Here is a 24,182-nt window from a genome sequence, read left to right as displayed (position 1 = left end):
GCTAATTTCACTTCCCTGAAAAACATTAGCAACCAGCTGGGTCAATGCGAAAATCAAAATTTATGAATTCAATTTTGCAGCCTGCCAGTGATATAGCATGAACTCATGACTGCCTAATACTGTAACAACTACATTATTATACCATTGCATTGTTGGTGCGGTCATCTTTTAAATGAGATATTGAGCTGACTTCTCAAGTGAACTAAAATATTTACACGCCTGCATTAAAATGCAGGAAATTTCCTCAGTGTTCTGGTTTATATTCTCTCTCAAACAGCAGAAATAAATATAGATCATGGGCATTCACATATTGCACTGGATGCAAACCACACATCAAAAAGCACTTTCTATAGTAATGAACTGTGAAGCACTTTGAGCTATCCTGAAATAATGAAAAGCATCTCATTTAGGTATATCCCTTCTCCACCCGCCAATCAAGCTGTTCACAATGGGACTTTCCTGTAGGCAAACCTGTATCTAAATGTATCTGCATAACAGATTTGCAATTTTAATGAAATGCTATTAAAAACTCTCAGAATTTTGTTTAATGCTGAAACTAATGTTCAGAACTGACAACTTTTTGATTAATACAAGTCCATATAGAGTCATACAGCATAGAAACAGACCCTTCAGTCCAACTAATCCACACCAACCATGTTCCCAAACTAAGCTAGTCCCATTTGATTAATTGATTGTCACATGTACCAAAATACAGTGAAAAGCTTTGTTTACGAGCAGTATAGGCAGACCACAACAAGCAAAGGATGTTCATATCAAAGACTTACAAAGATACAGGTTACATAGCAGGTTACATTATTTGAGGATCGTCCATTCAATAGTCTAATAATGGCTGGAAAGAAGCTGCTCCTGCAACTGCTTGTGTGTTCAGGATTCTGTATCTTCTGCCTAATGGAAGAGGTTCTAGGAGGTCATTACCAGGGTGTAGTGGGTCTTTGATGATGTTGGCATCTTTCCGCAGCAGGGAGCCATGTAAATAGAGTCTGCAGATGGAAGGTCTGGGCTGTGCACATCTAGTGGGCAGAGCAGTTGCCATACCAGGCCACGATGCACCCAGACAGTATGCTTTCTGCAACACATCTTTAGAAGTTGGTGAGGGTCCTTATGGATATGCCAAATTTCCCAAGCTGCCTGGGGAAAAGGTGTTGTCCTACCTTCTTGACTTCTATACTTACGTGGGAGTCAAGGACAGGTCAGTTATCGTCACTCCAAGGAGCTTAATGCTCTTCACTTTCTCGACCTCAGTTCCCTTGATGTTTATAGGGGCATTGCCTGCATTTGGCTGATATCCCTCCAATTCCTATTGGTGTATTTCTCCAAATGTCTTTTAAATTTTGTAACTGTTCCTGGATCCGCCACTTCCTCTGACAGTTCATTCAAAACAAGAACACACTCTTGTAGAAGAAAAGTTTCCCTTTATGTCCTTTTTAAAACTTTCTCCTCTCACCTTAAAAATATGGCCCCTAGTTCTTTCCTCTCCCACTCTAGGGAAAAGACTCTTGCCATTCACCTTATCTCTGCTCATGATTTTATAAACCGCTACAAAATCACCCATCAACCTCCTATGCTCCAGAGAAAAAACGTCCACACCAATTGAATCTATTTTTATAACTCAGACCCACCATTCCCAGCAACACCCTGGTAATTTTTTTTTCGATTTAATAATACCCTTCCTATAGCAGGGTGACCAAAACTGTTCACAGTACTCCAAAAGAGACTTCGCCAAAGGTCCTGTACAACCTCAACATCACTTCACAACTTTATTACTCAAAGATCTGAACAATGAAGTCGTGTGGCAAATCCCTTCTTAACTACTATCTATCTGTGATGCAAATTTCAGAAGAATTATGTACCTGAATCACTGGGTCTCTGTTCGACAACACTACTAAAGGGCCCTACTATTAACTGCATAAGATCTGCCTTGTTCACATCACTAAAAATGTAATACGTCACATTTACCTAAACTCCATCTGCCACTCCTCAACTCATTGATCTAACTGATGAAGATCTAACCTTCTTCACTATCCAACCAAACTTACTAACCATGCTTGCTATATTCTCATCTAAATTGTTTATATAAATGACAAAAGTAGACCCAGTACTGATCCCCGTGGAATATCACTGGTCACAGGGTCCGGTCCAAAACAACCCTCCATCGCCACCCTCTGTCTCGTACCATCAAGTCAACTTTGTATTCAATTGGCAAGCTCACCCTGAGTCATGCAGAACTTTGCCAAAGGCTTTAGTAAAGTCCATTTAAAGTATGTCTACCACTCTGCCCGCAAACCTTTTGATGACTTCCTCAAAAAACTCAATCCAGTTTGGGAGACGCAATTTCCATCACACAAAACCATGCTTACTATCCCTAATGCAAGTAAATCCAATCTTTCAGAATCATCTCTAACAATTCACCCACCACTGATGACTACTGCCTTTCTTAAATAAAAAGGTACAACATTAAGGAACCCCCAGTTCTCCAGCACCCCACTGGTTATAGATAATACAAACACTTTTGCTGGGGACCCCGCAATTTCTTCCTTAACTTCCCACAATGTCCGAGGATATACTTGTCCAGGTGCTGGAGATTTATCCAGCTTTATGTTTTTTTCTAAGAACTCCAGCACTTCCTCTTCTGTTTTGTGAACCTGTTTTCAGAACATCAATATTTATTTCCCAGAGTCCTCTAACCTCCATTTCTTTCTCCACAGTAAAAACTGGCGCAAAATACTCATTTAGTCTCTCTCCCATCTCCTGAGGTTTAACACCGACTACCTCATTGATCTTTAAATGGCCCCATTCTCTACATTAAGAGCAAAAAAGTAACTAAAGAGAATCACTTTGGGTTATCCTCAAGCTTATCTGCCAAGGCTTTCTCATACACTTTGCCCTCCTGACTTCTCTCTTAAGAATGCCGCTACACTCATTATATTCTTCAAGAGATTAATTTGATTCAGTTTTCTATATCTAATCCATGATTCTTTCTTATTCTTGACTAGAGCCTCAATATCGTCATTCATCCATTATTCCCTACTCTTACCAGCCTTGCCCTTCACTCTAACAGGAATATATTGCCTCAGATAAAGCTTACACTGTATCAAAATGTTAGCATGGCAAAATATTCACAGGAGCTAAAAATAGGCAAAAGCTGACAGGAGATAGAGCATAAGTGACCACAAGCTTGGTGAAAGCAGGTGTTACAGAACATCCTAAAGGAAAATGAAATGCACGGACATTTAGGGGGGGAATTCCAAAGTTCAAAGGCTGGCTAATAATGATGAAACAATTAAATTCAGGAATTTAAGAGGTCAGCCTTGGAGGAATGCGGGGGCCTCAGTGCAGCGTAGATCTGGAGGAGGTTACAGCAAGTGGGAGAGTAGCAAAGCATAAAAGGATTTGAAAACAAAAATATGAATTTTAAAATTGATGTATTCTTCAGCTAGGAGACAACGTAGGTCATCAAGCCCAGGATGATGAGGTACACTATGGTGCAAGTTAGGATACAGCCAGAGATTTAGATGAGCTCCAGGTTATGTAACATGAATGGAGTGCACTAAAAATAGCTAAATCTAGAGGGAACAAAGCAATGAATGGAAGCTTCAGCAAATAACCTAAGGCAAAGAAGAGTAAGGCACTAATACGTAGATGAAACTAGGTGTCTCAAAGATGATGTAGGTACCAGCCAGGACTCTGGGAAATAAATATTGATGTTCTGAAAACAGTTCACAAATACGGCTTCAAGGTTTGGAACTGTCATTGTATCACTGGCTAAGATATTTTAAAGTAATAGAGACCATTATTCACAGCAGCAAAATAAATCATGTAAGGTGCAACAGTACTGTTATTTTGGAATTGTTGTTGCATTTTGAAACTATGCAAAGATATTATAACTCTAGTCAAGTTTCAATAGGAGTCCAAAGTAAAAACATCATCTCAGGCTGTTTGGATTATATCCTGGACCACACCTTTAGCATTGCATCACATTTTTTATGTACTAATGCTACACGCATTCCTCAGATCACTGCATATTAAATAATGTGAGAGTTGTTCTGCATGTAGGTATTTCCTTTCTCAGGCTACTAAATGAAGTATAAACTTAGACTAAAATAGAAGGCTCACTAGAATTTACACCTGTTTTACAACTGCACTAGATAATTATTACACAATAATGTACTATACAGACCTCAGAGTTCAGGTAGTTGATACAAACGCAATAAGACACTGACAGAATGAGAATTTCAGAGAAATTTTTCCAAACCTGAGTTACTTTTATGCAAGTGCTAATTTACTTACAGATTTTAGAAAACTAGCATGTTATCAGGCTCCTTACTTTTATGGCATTAAATCTGCTTCCTCAATACAGCAAAATTAGACAGCCCAAGAAATATGGATTTATGACTCGACAGCCAGGATAAGGGAGTGGAATTTCATTGTTAAATGACAAGAGTGGATCCAGCAAATAAAAATGAAAACTGTATCAATATGAAAAAGTGACTATAGATGCTAAACTACAAATTAACCCTTTGGTCATGTGCTAAAACTAAAGCTATTAGCCACATGCAAACTGCAAAAGCCAAAATGATTTACGATGTATTCAGTTTCTATTTGCATGCATATCTCAATCTGGGGCAATTAGCTCTGGGAGCAGAAATTTGTTTTAAAAGTTTTCCTTTAAGTACTTATACAGTTTATATGCATTGAGACTAAAGAATTGCAGAATCTCCTGTAGCCATCGACGATTAAGAGAAGCTGCAAACCAAAAATGATCAGGATTTCTCCTACATATTACACTAATTTGCTTTTAATCTAATTAGGCCAATCACAAGTTTATTAAGCATTCAGTATTTTAAAAAGACGCACCCATTTATCTGTTTTAAAAGACTATAATCTTGAGCAAAACTGAGTCCAGATGTACACCCTAAACTGTACGGTCTAAATAAACATCAATAAACATTATTTCACTGAACACCAGCGGACTTTTATAAACTACATAATAATTGTTGTAAATACAATAGTTTTCAGAGACCCAATTTCTAAATTGCGAAAAAGCAATTCTGAAAGCACTATGTCCAGACACATTACTAGGTGTCTATCTGAATTCCTCTCTTCTATCAAAACATATTTCACTCTTAGTTCAGCAATTATTCCATCATGAACCTAAGAATGGCCCAAAATGCATTACAATAATTTCAAAAGAAAGCTATTAACAAAAATAAACTTGCATTGCTAAAGTTGAATTTGCTTAAAAATGATATGTAGATAGAAAATAAAATTCACCAAAACTTTCTCCAACTAATAAGGTCTCACTATTTGCTCATTATTAGAGCAGAAACAAGCAGAGACAACTCTGACTGTAAAACTTCGTCAGGCCCAGTTTGGCAGGTACATTGCAACAGATTTATGATCTGAGTCACAGCACCTGGGCGGGCGATAGGGTGGAGGGAGACACAATATTTAAAGAAGAATAATTGCAACAATTTTCAAAAGCTTTTTTGTTAAACAGTGCTCTGGAAAGTGCCTCCAAACATAAACGAAGCACAAAAACTGGTGGATGAAACAGATACCGAATCAGACAGATAGCTTTCAGGAATACAGGAGGACAGTCTAAATTGGATTTTGTTCAACTGTTCAAGTTCCATTTCATAAAGGGAGAGAGTAAAGAACCAGACATTGGAGGGGTAGTAGGAACTGCAGATGCTGGAAAATCTGAGATAACAAGGTGTAGAGCTGGATGAACACAGCAGGCCAAGCAGCATCAGAGGGGCAGGAAGACTGATGTTTCAGGCCTAGACCCTTCTTCATCGGAGGGTTTGAGCTATAGGAAGAGGCCAAATAGACTGGGGCATTCCCCACCTCCCACCCCCGAGGCTGACAGGTGACCTTTTAAAAGTTTATGAAATCATAAGAGGCATGGATAGGGCAAATAGCCAAGGTCTTTTTTCCAGGGTAGGGGAGTCCAAAACTAGAGGGCACAGGCTTAAGTTGAGAGGGGAAAGATTTAAAAGAACCCGAAGGGCAATTCTTCATTCAGATGGTGATGCGTGTATCAAACAAGCTGCCACAGAAATGGTATCACAGCCAGTAGGAACTGCAGATGTTGGAGAATCCGAGATAACAAGGCATTGAACTGGATGAACACAGCAGGCCAAGCAGCATTATATCAGCAGGAAGGCTGACCGTCAGCCTTCCTGCTCATATGCTGCTGCTTGGCCTGTGGTTTTCATCCAGCTGTACACTTTGTTATGCCAGAGAAACGGTGAAAGTAAATACAATTCCAAAATTTAAGGCATCTCAATGGGTATATGAATACGAGGGATATGGGGCAAATGCTGGCAATGGGACTACATCAGTTTAGAATATCTGGTTGGTGCAGGCGAGTTGGACCAAAGGGTCTGTTTCCATACTGCACAACTCTATGATGCTTTCAGTTTAAAGATATCTTCAGAAAGACTTTCTTGCTATAGAAAAGCAGTTGTACTATATCACTGAACCCCAAATTACCTTTTAAAGGGAATAAAAGTCAATGGGAATGGAAAGCCCTAAGCCAAATGTAGTTCAGACTGAATGGGGTTGGAATACACATTCCTGTTTATCACAGAGATATTAAAAGGGGGAATCTGTCTTACCACGTTTGTCCAACATTTTGGGGGAGATTTGTGGAGGATGGAATGGTGAGTACTGAAATACTAGGAATAAAAGAGTTTTATGGAAGGTTTGGAGGTTGCAGAAAATTTGAGGAGTGGGGATAAGGTTTATGGAAGATGGGAGTTGGGTGAAGGTTATAGAAGATTGGTGGGGGGCATTACGAGGAAGACGATGGGGGCGGAATAAACACGAAAAATTGCGGGGGGAGGGGGCAGAAGAGGAAGCTCCGATTTGACGAGACTCCGCATTTCATAATCGAAGGTATTTAGAGAGGAAAGAGTTTCCACAAGTTCTCGCCCATACAAAGAGGGAGGTGAAGGTGGGGGTAGAAGGGCCAGCCTGACTCAGGGAGACTCCACCCGGGGGAGGAGACGCTTTCACAACTTGTATCCCCGGGCCTTGTGTCGGGCCTTGGGTTGGGTTTTGTCCCGAGGTGGAGGAGAGTCGTGAACCCCAGGCCTGCCAGCGGGAGCGACCGTGCGCCTGCCCTCCCGGAAGTTTCTGGAACCACCCAGAACCTTCCAAGGCCCTGCGGTTGGAGTGACCGCCGGCTCTCCGCGGAAGCTCAGGTCAGGCCACGCCGCAACGACTGTAGGCCCCACCACCAGCCTCGTCCTTTCCTGTTACCTCCACGCCGCCACGGCTACCTTACCTCTAGTTGCAGTCCGCCGAGGCTCCACCGCAACCTTCATGCCATCAGCGCCTGCCGGCCGGCCCGAGCCCCGAGGGGCGGGAGGGAGGGAGAGAAAGAGCGGGCGGGGGGAGGGACTCACACTCCAGCCGCCTGCTCCCCGCCCCGGTCACTGAGGGAGGATCCTCCCGCCTCCACTCAGAGATCGACCGCTCACTGAGATCCCAAATGATTGCCCAACCACTGATCACTCAGTGATCACTTTCCGAATCTTGCCATACACTCTCCAACTGATCTCTCTCATCAATTGATCTCCTTCTTACTGATCTCTCACGGATCTCCCTCACCTTAAACTGTTCTGTCTTATTGATCTGTCTTACTGATCTCCCCTTATGATCGCTACCTCTGTATAACTGACTCTTCCTGATCTCTCTCACCAACTGATTCCTTTCTTACTGATCTCTCTGTAACTGATCTCTCCACTGTAACTGATCTTGTCTTGTTGATTTCTCTTACTAGTCTTTATTTCTCTAACTGATCTCTTTTTAGCAGTGTCCCTCTGAATGAACTCTCCCTTTCCAACTGATGTCTTTCTCTTCACTGATCTCAACCGACAAATAGTGATCCTGCCACACAAAGCAGTTGAGACCATAACATTTAATGTTTTCAAGGAGTTAGATATAGTTCTTCTGGCTATAGGGATCAAAGATAAGGAAAGAAATCAATATCAGAGTTCAGTGTTCGATGATCAGCTGTGAACAGTTGAATGGCAGAACAGGCACACGGGGCTGATTGGCCTACTCTTACTCCTATCTTGTATGTTTCTGTCTCTTTCTGATGTCTTTTTAACTGAACCCTATATTCCACTATTTGATTTTTCTGCACTAACTACAGATTTCTCCAATTATCTTACTGATCTATGTGATTTTGATATCTCTCTCTCCCTCTCTTATCCTTGCTACTGAACTCTTCTTAAACGTGAACTCTGTTCCTAGTGATGACATTCTTACTCGTCACTTCCTCCCTCCCTTTGACTGATCTTCCCCCGCCTTTACCTTTAAATGAACCCTCTCTCTCCTGGTCTCTCTCACTGACCTCACTGATTTCTCTCTCAGTTTCTTAATCCCTCACTGATCTCTTGTGTATCTCCTCCATTTTACTCATCTCCATCTCCCGCTGATTGCTGTCCCGTCTCTACCGTACTCGTTTCTCCTCTCTCTTATTCACCCTCCCCCTCCCCCTCCCTCTTACTGATCCCTCTCTCCGTGTCACTATCCCACTTTCCCTTTAATAAATCTCTCTCTTTCTCACACCATGCTGATGTGTTTTCCCTCTCTCACAACCCCCTTTCACTGATCTCGCACTGTCTCCATTTCAGTGAGTTCTCTCTTCCTCCTATTGATCTCATTCTGCCCGTCACTAAACTGTCCAACCCCACCACTAACCCTTAACCTATCTCCCTCCCTCTACTGACCACTTTCTCTGTGACTGCTTTTGTGCTACCTCTAACTGGTCAATCTCTGTCACTGATCTCTCTATCCCTCTCTTTGTTGCTGATCAATTTCATTCCCTCTTCCCTGATCTCTATCCTATTCACTGATTTCTCTTACTGATTCTCTGTTCCTGATCTGTCTCCCTCTTTTCTGTATCAGTCCCTTTTTACCACTGTTTATGATCCATCCCTCTCTTACCTTGTTTCCCATCTATCCCTCCCTTGCCTTCTTCCTGATCCATCCTTCTGACATTTTGTTCCTGATCTATCCATGTCTCCCCATATTTCTGATCCCTCTGTCATCAAGTTTATTGTCCCTCAGTTACTAATGTGAAATTTTTCTCACACAGGGCCACAAATCTTCAACACTCTGTTGGTGATAAATTAGTGGAAACAGAGTGTTTGAATATTGAACCAAACGCTTACCTTATAGCCAACTGAGCCACCAGCATTCCCCTTTAACAGTAGCAACTGAACTTTAAAACTCATTTGGTTAATACATCTGTTGAATGTGTAACATCGTGAAATATATTGTGCAAGTACAGGTTTTTCTTCTCTGTTGCTAATTTATTTTTCAATCTCACTGGTGTTCCTGGCCCATCCTGCTCTTTCTTATTGATCTTACTGTGCAGGCTTTGCTTAAATTCCAAGCATAAAAAGAACTTGCACAGGATGGCCAAATGAAAAAGGCTGAGGTCTTGTTTAAATGTGAGTGCAAATCAGAATCTGAAAGAAGATTCAATGATGGGTGGCACGATGGCTCAGTGGTTTAGCAATACTGCTCATAACACCAGGGACCTGGATTCAAATTCACCTGCAGGTGAGTGTCTGTGTGGAGTTTGCACATTTCTCCCCAAGTCTGCTGTATTCCCTCTGGGTGCTCCGGTTTCCTCCCAAAGTTCAAAGATGTGCAGTTTAGGTGGATGGGCTGTCTTAAATTACTCATGTTGTTCAGGGATTCTTAGGTTAGGTGGAATTACAGGTCTAGAGTAGAGCTGTGGGTCTGGGTGTGGTGCTGTTGGAGAGTCGGTGTGGACTTTTTGGGCTGAATGGCTGGTTTCCACTGTAAGGATTGTATGATTAATGGAAAATCCTGAATCAGCAGATGGTCCGACACACAATTGTTTGTGTGATCCTATGCATTTGCTGGAGTAGATTGAGTGCAGATGAGCCTTGTTAGTCACCTGCATACCCAATGGAGCCCTACAAGCTCCCAGATGGTGAGCTTCACCTTCTTTGCTTCGAGAGATGAATAACTGATATTGCTAATACGTCAGTTTATTTCTCACTACACTTGTAATCCATTTTGAAATATCATGACACCTAGACTGATGATCAAAGATTGTCTCTTCCTGCATATTTTGAGTTTGTGCAGCAGTACAACACAATAGATCGTCCCTATCTTTGTCAGTAACAGGAGATTAACGATGAATATGACAAAAGCAGTGTTAGCCACGTCCGATGCACAATGATTAAGCTTTACACTATCAGGCATATAATTATTTTTGTAGAAAAATGAATTGCATTTTTGAATAAAATTGCATTTATTTGAAAACCTCATTTCAAAAGGGTTTCAAAGACAAAATTTGTAGAAATATCATTTTTTATTTTATGAAATGGTGATAATTTATTTATGTTATTTTACCTACTATTTATCAAGAACAGACTGAATCCCACGTAAGATAACAAAGTGTGAAGCTGGATGAATACAGCAGGCCAAGCAGCATCTCAGGAGCACAAAAGCTGACATTTCGGGCCTAGACCCTTCATCAGAGAGGGGGATGGGGAGAGGGTTCTGGAATAAATAGGGAGAGCGGGAGGCGGACTGAAGATGGAGAGGAAAGAAGATAGGTGGAGAGGAAAGTATAGGTGGGAAGGTAAGGAGGGGAGCGGTCAGTCCAGGGACGACAGACAGATCAAGGAGGTGGGATGAGGTTAGTAGGTAGGAAATGGAGGTGTGGCTTGAGGTGGGAGGAAGGGATGGGTGAGAGGAAGAACAGGTTAGGGAGGCAGAGACAGGCTGGGCTGGTTTTGGGATGCAGTGGGGGGAGGGGACGAACTGGGCTGGTTTTGGGATGCGGTGGGGGAAGGGGAGATTTTGAAGCTTGTGAAGTCCACATTGATACCGTTGGGCTGCAGAGTTTCAAGCACAATATGAGTTGCTGTTCCTGCAATCTTCAGGTGGCATCATTGTGGCACTGCAGGAGGCCCTTGATGGACATGTCGTCGAAAGAATGGGAGGGGGAGTTAAAATGGTCGTGACTGGGAGGTGCAGTTGTTTATTGTGAACCGAATGGAGGTGTTCTGCGAAGCGGTCCTCAAGCCTCCGCTTGGTTTCCCCAATGTCGAGGAAGCCACAATGGGTATCGTGGATACAATATACCACATTGGCAGATGTGCAGGTGAACCTCTGCTTAATATGGAAAATCATCTTGGGGCTTGGGATGGGGGTGAGGGAGGAGGTGTGGGCACAAGTGTAGCACTTCCTGCGGTTGCAGGGGAAGGTGCCATGTGTGCTGGGGTTGGAGGGTAGTGTGGAGCGAACAAGGGAGTCACGGAGAGAGTAGTCTCTCCGGAAGGCAGGCAAGGGTGGGGATGGAAAAATGTCTTGGGTGGTGGAGTCGGATAGTAGATTCTCCAGCATCTGCAGTTCCCATTATCTCTGAATCCCATGTAATCTAACTCTACTGATCAGTCTACTATGTGGAACTTTGTCAAAGGCAAATCTCTGTAAACAACATCTAATGCTCTTCAGTCATCAATCTTTTAGGTTAAGTCCTCAAAAAACTCAATCAAATTTGTGAGAAACATTTCCCTAGCATGAAGCCTTGCTGACTATCCCTAATCAGTCCCTACCTTTCCAAATGCATGTAAATCCTAACTTTCAGAATGCCCCCCAACAACCCACGACTGAGGTCAGACTCACCAGTCTATGGACCCTCGGACTGTCCTTACAGCCTTTCTTAAATAAAGGCACAACGTTAACCACCCTCCAATCCTCCCGCACTTCGTCCGTGCGGAGGATGCAGATAGCTCTGTGAGGGACCACACAGCCTCTTCCCCAACTTCCTACAGCAACCTGGAATACACATGATCAAGCCTCAGAGATTTGTCCACCTTTATGTTTTTAAGACCTCCAGTGTCTCCTCTTATGTAATATGGGCTGTTTTCCAGACATCAATATTTATTTCCCCGAGTTCTCTAGCTGCCGTGTCTTTCTCCACAGGAAAAACTGACACAGCATATTTGTTTCGTATCTCTCCCATTTCCTGTGGTGCCACACATAGATGAACTTGTGGGTCTTTATGACGCCTGTTCTGTCCTTAGTTGCTGTTTTACACTTTTTTCTCTTTTCCACCAAGTCTGTCTCTTGCTCTGGTCTTGCTGCATATGGACATGGACTGCATCAGGATCTGATGAATCATGAATGGTGCTGAGCATTGTGCAGTTGTCAGCAATCATCCCCACATCTAATATTATGATGGAGGGAAGGCCGTTAATGAAGCAACTGAGGATGATTAAGCTAAGAACGCTACTTTGAGGAACTATGTCTGAGATAACTGACCTCCATCAACCACAACAATCTTCTTTTGTGCCAGGTGTGACTCTAACTGGAGAGTTTTCCCTTGATTCCAGTTTTGATACGGCTCCTTAATGTCACACTTGTCAAAATCAACCTTAATGTCATTCTTGTCTCACATCTGGAATTCAGTTCTTTTGTCCATGTTTGTATCATGGCTGTAGGAGATCTGGAGCTGAATGGCCCTGACAAAATCTAAACTGACCATCAAGTACTACTAGATAGAACTGATGACACCGTCTTTTACTGATTTTACTGATGATCAACAGTAGACTAGTTGGGCAGCAATTGGTTGGGTTGCATTTGTTCGACTTCTTATGTACAGAACACACCAGGATTCCAGACTTTTAATGAATTTAAATTCCACCATCTGGCAGGTCCCCAGATCATCATTTTGGTTTCTTTGTTACTAGTTACATAATAGTGTTATGTCCCCTCCCAATTAACATACTTTTATCAACAACTTTAGTATTTTCCACTAAATTCTATTAAACTGTCATCAAAAAGCAAAGAACTTGTAACTGATTAGCTGCTTATTAACATAGCAATTACAATAAACTGACTATAAGCAAAGACACAATGACTTTTTGAGTATCACATGCCTGTTGCTGCCCATGTTCACTGTTTGACCATTTCTTTTAATTCTTTTTTGATTCTGTACTGTCAGATTACTTGTTTAAACCTATGTTACATGTAACATGATCAATTATCTATCCATGGGGCATGACGTGCTTGACCAATTTGCTAATTCATGCTATAACATTGATACCTTTTTGATGGATAATGGTAATCATTTGCCAATATCAAAACAATCAATTTGGAAAGCTCCTCTTAGAAGACATTAAGCAATGTAGCTCTCAATGGAAGAAACCAAATTATTTACTCAATGTGTTAATCTTCTGTGTTTATGAATTTCACATCTCCATTAATTTCAAACCACATCAGGTTGACAAGAAACTTTATTCAGTTTGTGCCTCATCAAAATTTGATCATGAAATTGTTAGTTCTTGTACTTTTTTCATGTACATTCAGATATGGGCATCACTGGAAAAGTGTTTTATGCCAATCCCCACTCTCAAAACATTAGTAATGAGTTTTCTTCCTCAGCTCTTCATTATTTGCGGTGAAGATATTCCAACCTTGCTGTTAAGTGGTGATTTGATGGTAATAGCGCATTATCCCTCTCTGCATTGTAATTCTTTTTTGATCAGTTCTGCCACCCATTCTTTTCACTTCCTTGCCTATCTTTCTTGAAAAAACTTGCAGATGGGAAGATTAAATTCCTAATCATCCCCTTCTTAGAGGTGGATTTGTCTTCAACATTGGAAGCTGACTGAATACTTTTTAGCCTGGATGAAATTGAGCATGTGTCTGCTAAGACACTACATGTAACCACAGATCACAGCAGGAGCAAGACTGCCTTGTAAATGCGATGGGAAGTTGAGTATTTGATGATTGTGGGACATTGATAAATTGAAATGTAGCCTTAATATTCATAATTTAATTGAGGACTTTAAGACTTCCAAAGCTATTAACAGTTAAGCAGTAAGCAGAGGTATTTTTCTGTGATAATGGGAACTGCAGATGCTGGAGAATCCAAGATAATGAAATGTGAGGCTGGATGAACACAGCAGGCCCAGCAGCATCTCAGGAGCACAAAAGCTGACGTTTCGGGCCTAGACCCTTCATCAGAGAGGGGGATGGGGTGAGGGTTCTGGAATAAATAGGGAGAGAGGGGGAGGCGGACCGAAGATGGAGAGAAAAGAAGATAGGTGGAGAGGAGAGTATAGGTGGGGAGGTAGGGAGGGGAGAGGTCAGTCCAGGGAAGACGGACAGGTCAAGGAGGTGGGATGAGGTTAGTAGGTAGGAGATGGAGGTGCGGCTTGGGGTGGGAGGAAGGGATGGGTGAGACGAAGAACAGGTTAGGGAGGCAGAGACGGGTTGGACTGGTTTTGGGATGCAGTGGGTGGAGGGGAAGAGCTGGGCTGGTTGTGTGGTGCAGTGGGGGGAGGGGACGAACTGGGCTGTTTGGGTTGCGGTGGGGGAAGGGGAGATTTTAAAGCTGGTGAAGTCCACATTGATACCATTGGGCTGCAGGGTTCCCAAGCGGAATATGAGTTGCTGTTCCTGCAATTTTCGGGTGGCATCATTGTGGCACTGCAGGAGGCCCATGATGGACATGTCATCTAAAGAATGGGAGGGGGAGTGGAAATGGTTTGCGACTGGGAGGTGCAGTTGTTTATTGCAAACCGAGCGGAGGTGTTTTGCGAAGCGGTCCCCAAGCCTCCGCTTGGTTTCCCCAATGTAGAGGAAGCCACACCGGGTACAGTGGATGCAGTATACCACATTGGCAGATGTGCAGGTGAACCTCTGCTTAATGTGGAAAGTTATCTTGGGGCCTGGGATAGGGGTGAGGGAAGAGGCGTGGGGGCAAGTGTAGCATTTCCTGCGGTTGCAGGGGAAGGTGCCGGGTGTGATGGGTTGGAGGGTAGTGTGGAGCGAACAAGGGAGTCACGGAGAGAGTGGTCTCTCCGGAAAGCAGACAGGGGTGGGGATGGAAAAATGTCTTGGGTGGTGGGGTCAGATTGTAGATGGCGGAAGTGTCGGAGGATGATGCGTTGTATCCGGAGGTTGGTGGGGTGGTGTGTGAGAACGAGGGGGATCCTCTTTGGGCGGTTGTGGCAGGGGCGGGGTGTGAGAGATGTGTTGCGGGAAATGCGGAAGACGCGGTCAAGGGCGTTCTTGACCACTGTGGGGGGCAAGTTGCGGTCCTTGAAGAACTTGGACATCTGGGATGTGCGGGAGTGGAATGTCTCATTGTGGGAGCAGATGCGGTGGAGGCGGAGGAATTGGGAATAGGGGATGGAATTTTTGCAGGAGGGTGGGTGGGAGGAGGTGTATTCTAGGTAGTTGTGGGAGTCGGTGGGCTTGAAATGGACATCAGTTACAAGCTGGTTGCCTGTTTTTCTCTTAACCATCATAGGTGATAGCTATAGATGATTTATTGCTTAAGGAGAAAGCGGATGAATTGAAGCTGTTGCTTTATAACTTGGGTGTGGATGAGAAGATGCATTATGAATAATTGAAACACAGCACAATCACAGATTATAGTATGAATGGAGTGCAATGTAAACAGAGTTAAAAATTGAGAATTTTATGAAATGAAAAATCAGTATTTTAACTCTTACACTGATTTGTATAACCTTGAAGCAACAAGTGAATTAAAACCAGAAAACAATAACTGATACTGTATTATTATAATAATTTTAAATTATTGGAACAACTAAGTTTTCGAAAACTAAGGTAAACCAAGCTATTAAATCATATTAAGCTTTAATTAAATGTAGTGCAAAAACCTGTGTTTATATAACACATTACACAACCATCAGAAGCCTGTTTGCTTTCAAGGCAATGAAGTGTTTTTGTGTGTGTTGTAGTGTAGGAAATGAGGTAGTCAATTTGTACACAGCAAGCCTGCACAAACAGCAACATGATAATGATCAGATATGTTTTTACAATGTTGAATGAGGTTATATCTTAGTTAGGACACAAGTGAATAAGCCTGTTGCACTTATTTGGAGTAGTGATGTGGAATATTTCATATGACTTTTCAGAGAAGAGACATAGGGCCTTAGCTAAATGTCTCATCTGAAAATATAAGAGACAAGTTTACAAAGACATAGCAGGTGGAGTGCCAGATCTGTAGGATCTGGTGGCTCCATTGTGGAGAGCAGTATAATTACAGACAATCTTGTCTGCAAAAAAATGTTGCAACTCAGGGAATTTTGATCCAAAGTGTTGAGCTGGAGTCTGAAATGCAGATGCTGAAATATGTATGGGAGCTGAGGGAAAGGTCCAGGATTGACTGAGGATACCTCCTTTAGGTTGGGTAGAGTCTTAAGTGCAGTGAACTGGTCTGTAAAATTCAGTTAAAAGGAATAGTGGGATCTGACTGTGATTCCGCTGTCATAGTCTAACAGGTATGAGAAATATGCTATTGATGTGGATGAGAATAAGGGGTGCAAGAAGACGTTTCATTTGTATTCCATAAACTAAAGGTTTAATTTACATTTGACAATTTATGCCATGAATTATGATTATTTATTTTGTTTGAATGCATGCATAATTCATAATAACAAGAGAGGCTTATATTTATATAGTGCCTCTAACTTAACAAAACATCCCAACACACTTTAAAGGAGCGTAATAACACAAAGTACAACAATGATCAATTAAGAGATAAAGCAAGGTAGATAGATGGAGAGGTGGAGCAATTAAAATTGACAAGTAACAAAATAGTAGAAGTAGGAACAAGATTCTGCTGATAGAGGTTGAGGAGATGCAATATAAATTAGATTACAGAACCTCAAATGGATGCACACACAAATTAACTCAGGACAAATAGATTAAATGTTTAAATGTCCCAAAATTGGTTTTGGAAGTTAGGGTCTCAACTTATGTGGCACTGACAGAGTACTGGGGAAAGTTGCATTATCCCACTTCAAGTGGACTGGGACCAATATCCTAAAAAATCACATAGAAAGGACTTTAAACCAAGAAGGGGTGGGGAGGGTAAATTTAAGGGAAATAATGTCACAGCTGCAGAGCTGAGTAATGATTTGGGTTAAGACAAGTTAATAAAGGGAAAGAGCTGTTTGCTTACTTTTCATTTTTGCAGGTAGCCAGTAATAAACATGCTGTCAATTGAGCAATGCAGCAGGGGAGGTGATGGGCTAGTGGTATTATCGCTAGACTGTTAATCCGGAGACCTAGATATCATTCTGGGGCCTGGGTTCAAATCCCGCCGTGGCAGATGGTGGAATTTCAATTCAATAAAATATCTGGAATTAAAAACCCATTTAGTTCACTTATGTCCTTTAGGGAAGGGAAAGTGCCATCCACCAGGCGGCACGGGGGGTCAGTGGTTAGCACTGTAGCCTCACAGCGCCAGGGACCCGGGTTCGATTCCCACCTCAGGCTGTGTGGAGTTTGCACATTCTCCCCGTGTCTGTGTGGGTTTCCTCCGGGTGCTCCAGTTTCCTCCCGCAGTCCAAAGATGTGCAGGATAGGTGGATTGGCCATGCTAAATTGCTGGTAGTGTTCAGGGGTGTGTAGATTATAGGGGGATGGGTCTGGGTGGGATGGTCCAAAGGGCGGTGTGGACTTGTTGGACCGAAGGGCCTGTTTCCACACTGTAGGGAATCTAATCTAATCTAACATCTAGGATGCTCGGGAGTGGAACACCCCATTGTGGGAGTGGATGTGGTGAAGGCAGAGGAATTGGGAGTATGGGATCACATCCTTGCAGTAAGGTGGGTGAGAGGAGGTGTCATCTAGGTAACTATTGGAGACAATGGGCTTGAAATAGATGTCACCTTTGAGGCAGTTACCAGAAATGGAGACAAGAGAGGTCCAGAAAGGAGAGAGAGTTATCAGAGATGGTCCAGATGAACTTGAGGTTGGGGTAGGAGGTGTTAGTAAAGTTGATTTCAAGTTCTGCTCCCAAGATGGGGCGTTCTCGTCCCGAATATCCCAGGTGTCCTCTTTTTTCAAGTACCACAACTTCCCCCGTCGATGGTCGAAAGCTCTCGACCTCATCTTTTGCATTTCCCATACCTCTGCCCTCACGTCCCTTGCCCCCAACAAAAACAAAGATAGAATCCTCCTTGTCCTCATATGTCACCCCACTAACCTCCATATCCAATGTATCATTCTCAACCACCTACAATCCAACCCCTCAACCAAAGATATATTTCCCTCCCCACCACTCTCTGGCTTTCATGTCTCCATGACTTCCTCATCTGCTCCACACTCCCCACTAGCCTCACCAGCTCTAGCATCTTTCCTTGCAACCGCAGGAAGTGCTACACCTCCCCCCTCACTTCCATTCAAGGAACCAAGCAAACCTTTCACATCAGACAGAGGTTCATTTTCACATCCGTCAATATGGTCTATTGCATCCACTGCTCCCGATGTGGCTTCCCCTACATTGCTGAGACCAAGCAGAGGCTTGGAGACTACTTTATAGAGAACGTACACTCTGTTCGCGAGAAACAACAACACCTTCTGGTCGTGAACCATTTCAATTCGCCCTCCCACTCCCTGGCCGACATGTCCATCGTGGGCCTCCTCCAGTGTCACAATGACAACACACAGAAACTGGAGGAGCAACATCTCATATTCCTCCTTGGGAGCCTAACAGCCCAACGGCCAAACTGTGGACTTTACCAGCCTCAACATCTCCCCATCCTTGGCCTCATCCCATGATCAATCATCCCTGTCATCCCCGCATCCTTGACCTGACACAACCTGCCCATCTTCCCTCCCACCTCACAGACCAATCCCCACCACTGCCTGCCTGCACTTACCTATCACCATCCCACATACTCTCCCCAGCCCCACTCCTCTCTATTTATTTTGCAGCTCCCTTCTCCCTCCCCATTTCTGAAGAAGGGTCCTAACCTGAAAGATTAACTTTCCTACTCCTCTGATGCTGCCTGTCTTGCTGTGTTCCTCCAGCTTCCAATTTTGGAAGTGTTCTTTAAAATTTAACTTGCCAATCATTAGGTTTAGCAATGCTGAATTTCCATTCTGTGGCTCCAAACAGTTTTTATTTCAAGTATATCTTTTCTTTTTAAAAAACAACTTTTCAGCTAACAATGGTTGTTGATTCCTGACTTTGCAACCTGATTCGTGTTTCTCTCAGCTTAGGAGTTTGTCCATTTGCCTCCTCAGTAACTGCTCAACTTCCTCCTCCTGCTTTACAGGAGAAACTGTCTAGATTGGAGAAAAGTGTAGAAAGTAAGATAAGGAGACCCCTGACACAATTGAATTTCAATGCAGGAGACAGCATGAGTTAACAGTGAGGGATGGAGAGAAAATTGGCTTCTCTGATTAGAGTTACTGTTTGCCACACGTACCTCCCCTTCTTGCACACCACAAGCAACTGCATGTTCTGTTAACTTCTAAATTTCCACCAATATTTCTCACATTTCACATACAGCACAGTGTCTCATTCTTTTTGTATATAGGCTTTGTTCCTTTTGACAAATTCCTTCTCAGCAGGGAAGATCACTTGCAAACGACAACTTAAATAAGGATGTTAGAGAGGAAACATTTTCACACTAGCCCATCTCAAGCACCAGGACTGAGATGGGCGCTTGGGTAGAATAGGCCAAGTGTTAAAAAGACTGCTCTTGACAAAAAACACAACAAAAATAAACACATCTGGTGCAGGAATTGAACCTACAGTGTTGACATCAGTCTGTATTGCAAATCAACTATCCAGCTAACTGAAACAATAATGATCTGAAATATAAAACTGGTTCCTCAATTCAAAGGCATAATCTACAAATAAAGTGAGGCTATGTTTGCACAGGTATCTTTAGAACACAGTGTTATTTTTCGTGAAAATAATCATTTGACACCTTAAAGAACAGTATAATATCTAGCCTTTCACACCGTAAGATAAACACAGCGCTCACTTTTCCCGATTATTTTTATAGGTTTTTATCATGACAATGACATCCCAACAATAAAAGAAAGGAACCACAAATGAAATGTTATCAAGTCACACATGGCTGTAAAACAGATTGCTGCTGACTCTTGTGTTTGGGAGAACAGAGAGCCATTGAATTAGACGATAAATAGCCTGGTTGTGAAACGAAGAGGATTCAGGTATGGGGTTACAGATTCTGCAGTTGACACCATGTGAGGAAGGAGACATTAACAGAAAGATTATAGGCTGCAAGGAGCAGCAGAAAGTGTGCTAGCAATAACAGATAGCATACTAAGCTCTTGTGATTAGTTGTGAAAGAGTTGTTTCAGATTTTTTAGTTTATTATTCATAAGGTTGGTGAGGGATTGTGACAGCTGTCATGGAAAAGACAGAGAAAGGAGGAGCTGCACTTTTTTGATCTTATAATAGCATAGGTCTAATTGTCAGAAGAAAGACTTTCTTTAGTTCTCATTAACAAGTTAGCTCGCCCATCAAATCTTCCAGTTCTTCTCAAGCTCAACAGGTTAACTTTATGCCCTATTTTCTGAAATTTCCGACCATATCTAAGATGTTTCTGGAATACTTCAGCCAATTTGAATTTGTAATATCACCCTTTTTGCTTCCTTTCAAAGCTCTCTCAAAATTTCATCAGAGCCTTCAGTCAACTGTCCTCCACCCATGTCTCTTGTGCTGTCTTTCTTGCTGGCTTATTATTTCTTTTTGTCTCTAATTTCTTCAAATTTCTACTCTCTCTTTTCTTCTAATTATTGTCTTTGTTTTAGTTTTTCTTCATTGTAGAAGTACTTTATTTCCTTATTTATTTCTTTTTTATTATTTCATAATGACTTCCTTCCTCAACATTGGATTCCCTTGTTCCATTCTATCCTGCTGTCCATCAGCTGTGTTTCTTTATCTTTGACTCCTGCTGCATTTGGACATGGACTGCTTCAGTATGTGAGGTGTTTTCGATTGTGCTGAACAATGTGCAACCATCAGCGAATAACTCCATTTCTGATGTTATGACAGATGGAAGGTCATTGATGAGCAGCTGAAGATCTTTGGGCCTAGGACACTGACATGAAAAACTCCCATAGACATCTTCTGGACTGATAATTAGGGGAAGCCAATGCAGCTTATACACCCAGCTTATATACCATTTGAGGTTGGCAAGACCAACATGTATTGCCCAGCTTCAACTACCCTTATGATCTGTGGTGTGGAAGACTGTTTCAGAGGACAGTTAGCAGTCAACCACATTGTCATAGGCCCGGAGTCATGGAAAGGCCAGTCTAGGTAAAGATGGCAGATTTCGTTCCTTACAGAACATTAGTCAATCTGATGTGTTTTTACAACAGTCATAGTTTCATGGCCACCAGTTCGGAGACTAGCTCTCAACTCCAAATTAATTATGTAATCGAGATTAAAGTCCACCAGTTGCCATAATGGGATTTGAACCCATGTTCCTTTAGTGAAAGGAACAGGGTGGTCATTATGGGAGACTTTAACTTCCCTAACATTGACTGGAAATGCTATAACTCTAGTATGTTGGATGGATCAGTTTTTGTCCAATGTGCGCAGGAGGGTTTCCTGACTCAGTATGTCGAAGGGCCGACAAGAGGTGAGGCCACATTGGATCTGGTACTTGGCAATGAACCAGGCCAGTTGTTTGATTTAGTGGTAGGTGAGCACTTTGGAGAGCATGACCATAATTCGGTTATGTTTACTTTAGCAATGGAAAGGGATAGGAACATGCCACAGGGCAAGAGTTATAGATAGGGGAAGGGCAATTATAATGCGATTAGACAAGACTTAGGAGGCATAGAATGGGTTAGCAAAATGCAGGAGATGGGGACAATCGAAATGTGGAGCTGGTTTAAGGAACAGATATTGCATGTCCTTGATAGGTATGTCCCTGTTAGGCAGGGAGGAAGCGATAAGGTAAGGGAACCGTGGATTACTAAAGAAATTGTATCTCTTGTTAAGCAGAAGATGGAGGCTTATGTGACGATAGGACGAGATGGTTCAGATGAGGTGATGGAGAGTTACAGATTAGCTACGAAGGATTTAAAGAGAGAGTTAAGAAGAGCAAGGAGGGGACATAAGCAGACATTAGCAGGTAGAATAAAGGAGAATCCTAAAGCTTTCTATAGGTATGTGAGGAATAAGAGGATGACTAGGGTAGGAATAGGGCCAGTCAAAGACAGAAGTGGGAAGTTGTGTGTGGACACTGTGGAGATTGGAGAGGTGCTAAATGATTATTTCTCATCAGTTTTCGCTGAGGAACAGGACAACATTGTAGAGGAGATGACTGAGTTACGGGCTACTAGAATTGAAGGGACTGACGTTAGTAAGGAAGGAGGTGTTATCAATTCTAGAAGGTGTGAAGACAGAAAAATCCCCTGGGCCAGATGGGATTTTACCGAGGATTGTCTGAGAAGCTAGGGAGGAGGTGGCAGAGCCTTTGGCCTGGATCTTTGAGTCCTCATTGTCTACAGGTTTAGTACTAGAGGACTGGAGGATTGCAAATGTTGTGCCCTTGTTCAAGAAGGGCAGTAGGGATGACCCAGGTAATTATAGACCTGTGAGCTTTACGTCTGTTGTAGGAAAACTTTGGAAAGGAATGTAAGAGATAGGATTTATAATCATCTAGCAAGCAACAATTTGATTGGAGACGGTCAGCATGGATTCGTCAAGGGCAGGTCATGTCTCACAAACCTCATTGAGTTTGTTGAGAAGATGACCAAGCATGTGGATGAGGGAAGGGTAGTTGACGTGGTGTACATGGACTTCAGTAAAGCCTTTGATAAGATTCCACATGGTAGGCAACTGGAGAAAATACAGAGGCACGGGATTGAGGGAGATTTAGCAGTTTGGATTGGAAACTGGCTTTCTGTAAGAAGGCAACGAGTGGTGGTTGATGGAAAATATTCAGCCTGTTCAGGTCACTAGTGGTGTGCCTCAAGGATCTGTTTTGGGACCACTGCTGTTTGTCATTTTTATAAATGACTTGGACGGAGGCATAGGTGGATGGGTTAGTAAGTTTGCAGATGACACTAAAGTCGAAGTGATGGACAGTATGGAAGAATGTTGCAGGTTGCAGGGAGACTTGGATAAACTGCAGAATTGGGCTGAAAGGTGGCAAATGGAGTTTAATACGGATAAATGCGAGGTGATTTACTTTGGAGAAATAATAGGAAGGCAGAATACCGGGTCAATGGAAAGATTCTTGGTAATGTGAATGTGCAGAGGGATCTTGGTGTCCATGTACATAGATCCCTGAAAGTTGCCACCCAGGTTGATAGTGCTGTTAAGAAGGCTTACGTGTGTTAGGTTTTATTGGTAGAGGGATTGAGTTCCAGAGCCGTGATGTCATGCTGCAACTGTACAAAACGCTAGTGCAACCTCCTTTGGAATATTGCGTGCAGTTTTGTTCGCCCCATTACAGGAAGGATGTGGAAGCATTGGAAAAGGTGCAGAGGAGATTTACCAGGATGTTGCCTGGTCTGGAGTGCAGGCCCTATGAAGAAAGGCTGAGGGACTTGGGTCTGTTCTCATTGGAGAGAAGGAGGCCAAGAGGGAATTTAATAGAGACAGACAAGATGATCAGAGGATTAGATAGGGTGGACAGTGAGAGTCTTTTTCTGAGGATGATGACTTCAGCTTGTACAAGGGGCATAGCTACAAATTGAGGGGTGATAGATTTAAGACAGATGTCAGAAGCAGGTTCTTTACTCAGAGAGTGGTAAGAACGTGGAACGCCCTGCCTGCCAATGTAGTTAACTCAGCCACATTAGGGGCATTTAAACAGTCCTTGGATAAGCACATGGATAATGATGGGATTATGTAGGGAGAGGGGCTTTGATTAGTTCATAGGTCGGCGCAACATCGAGGGCCGAAGGGCCTGTTCTGCGCTGTATTGTTCTTTGTTTCAAAAGCATTAGCTTGGATCTTGGGATTTCTAGTCCAATGGCATTAAGACTACATCACTGTTTCCTCCTTTGTTGTGCCAGATAGTCAGTCCTTAAGCAATAGATGTAATGTAATTTGATAGAAAACACAAATTATCCTTTAAAACTTTGCATTCCCTTTGTGTTGTCTCAGCTCACAGTGTTTCAAATGCTGAATATTTTGGATTGGATTAACCTTGCAGCAATAAGTCCATTCCTTTTGCTTTCTTGAGTTCAAGATAATTAGTGTTTATTTCAGCATCATAAATGAGTTGATAATGGTCATCTCTGGGTTTTTGAAAATCCTGGGGTTGCTGGTGCTGTTTGGATTATCCAACTATATAGATCATACAAGGGCAGTACATCTCTTTCAA

The 24,182-nt window shown here is 42.6% G+C and overlaps 1 protein-coding gene across 4 annotated transcripts in view; it reads right to left on the bottom strand.

The window, feature by feature from the left end:
* The window catches only part of LOC125451962 (suppressor of cytokine signaling 6), a 51,679-nt gene extending 44,281 nt beyond the window's left edge, over nucleotides 1-7,398 (bottom strand). For 2 of the 4 annotated variants that reach the window (XM_048529780.2, XM_048529781.2), the window contains exon 1: nucleotides 7,313-7,374. The gene's annotated coding sequence lies outside the window, so the exon portion shown is untranslated. Of the gene's footprint in view, nucleotides 1-7,312 lie in introns of all 4 variants that reach the window. The other 2 variants (XM_048529779.2, XM_048529782.2) reach the window with 2 other exon arrangements.
* Nucleotides 7,399-24,182: the final 16,784 nt, after the last annotated feature.

This window comes from Stegostoma tigrinum, chromosome 5, assembly GCF_030684315.1.
Source record: "Stegostoma tigrinum isolate sSteTig4 chromosome 5, sSteTig4.hap1, whole genome shotgun sequence".
Classification (NCBI taxonomy): domain Eukaryota; kingdom Metazoa; phylum Chordata; class Chondrichthyes; order Orectolobiformes; family Stegostomatidae; genus Stegostoma; species Stegostoma tigrinum.
This window is presented reverse-complemented; position numbering and strand designations above follow the sequence as displayed.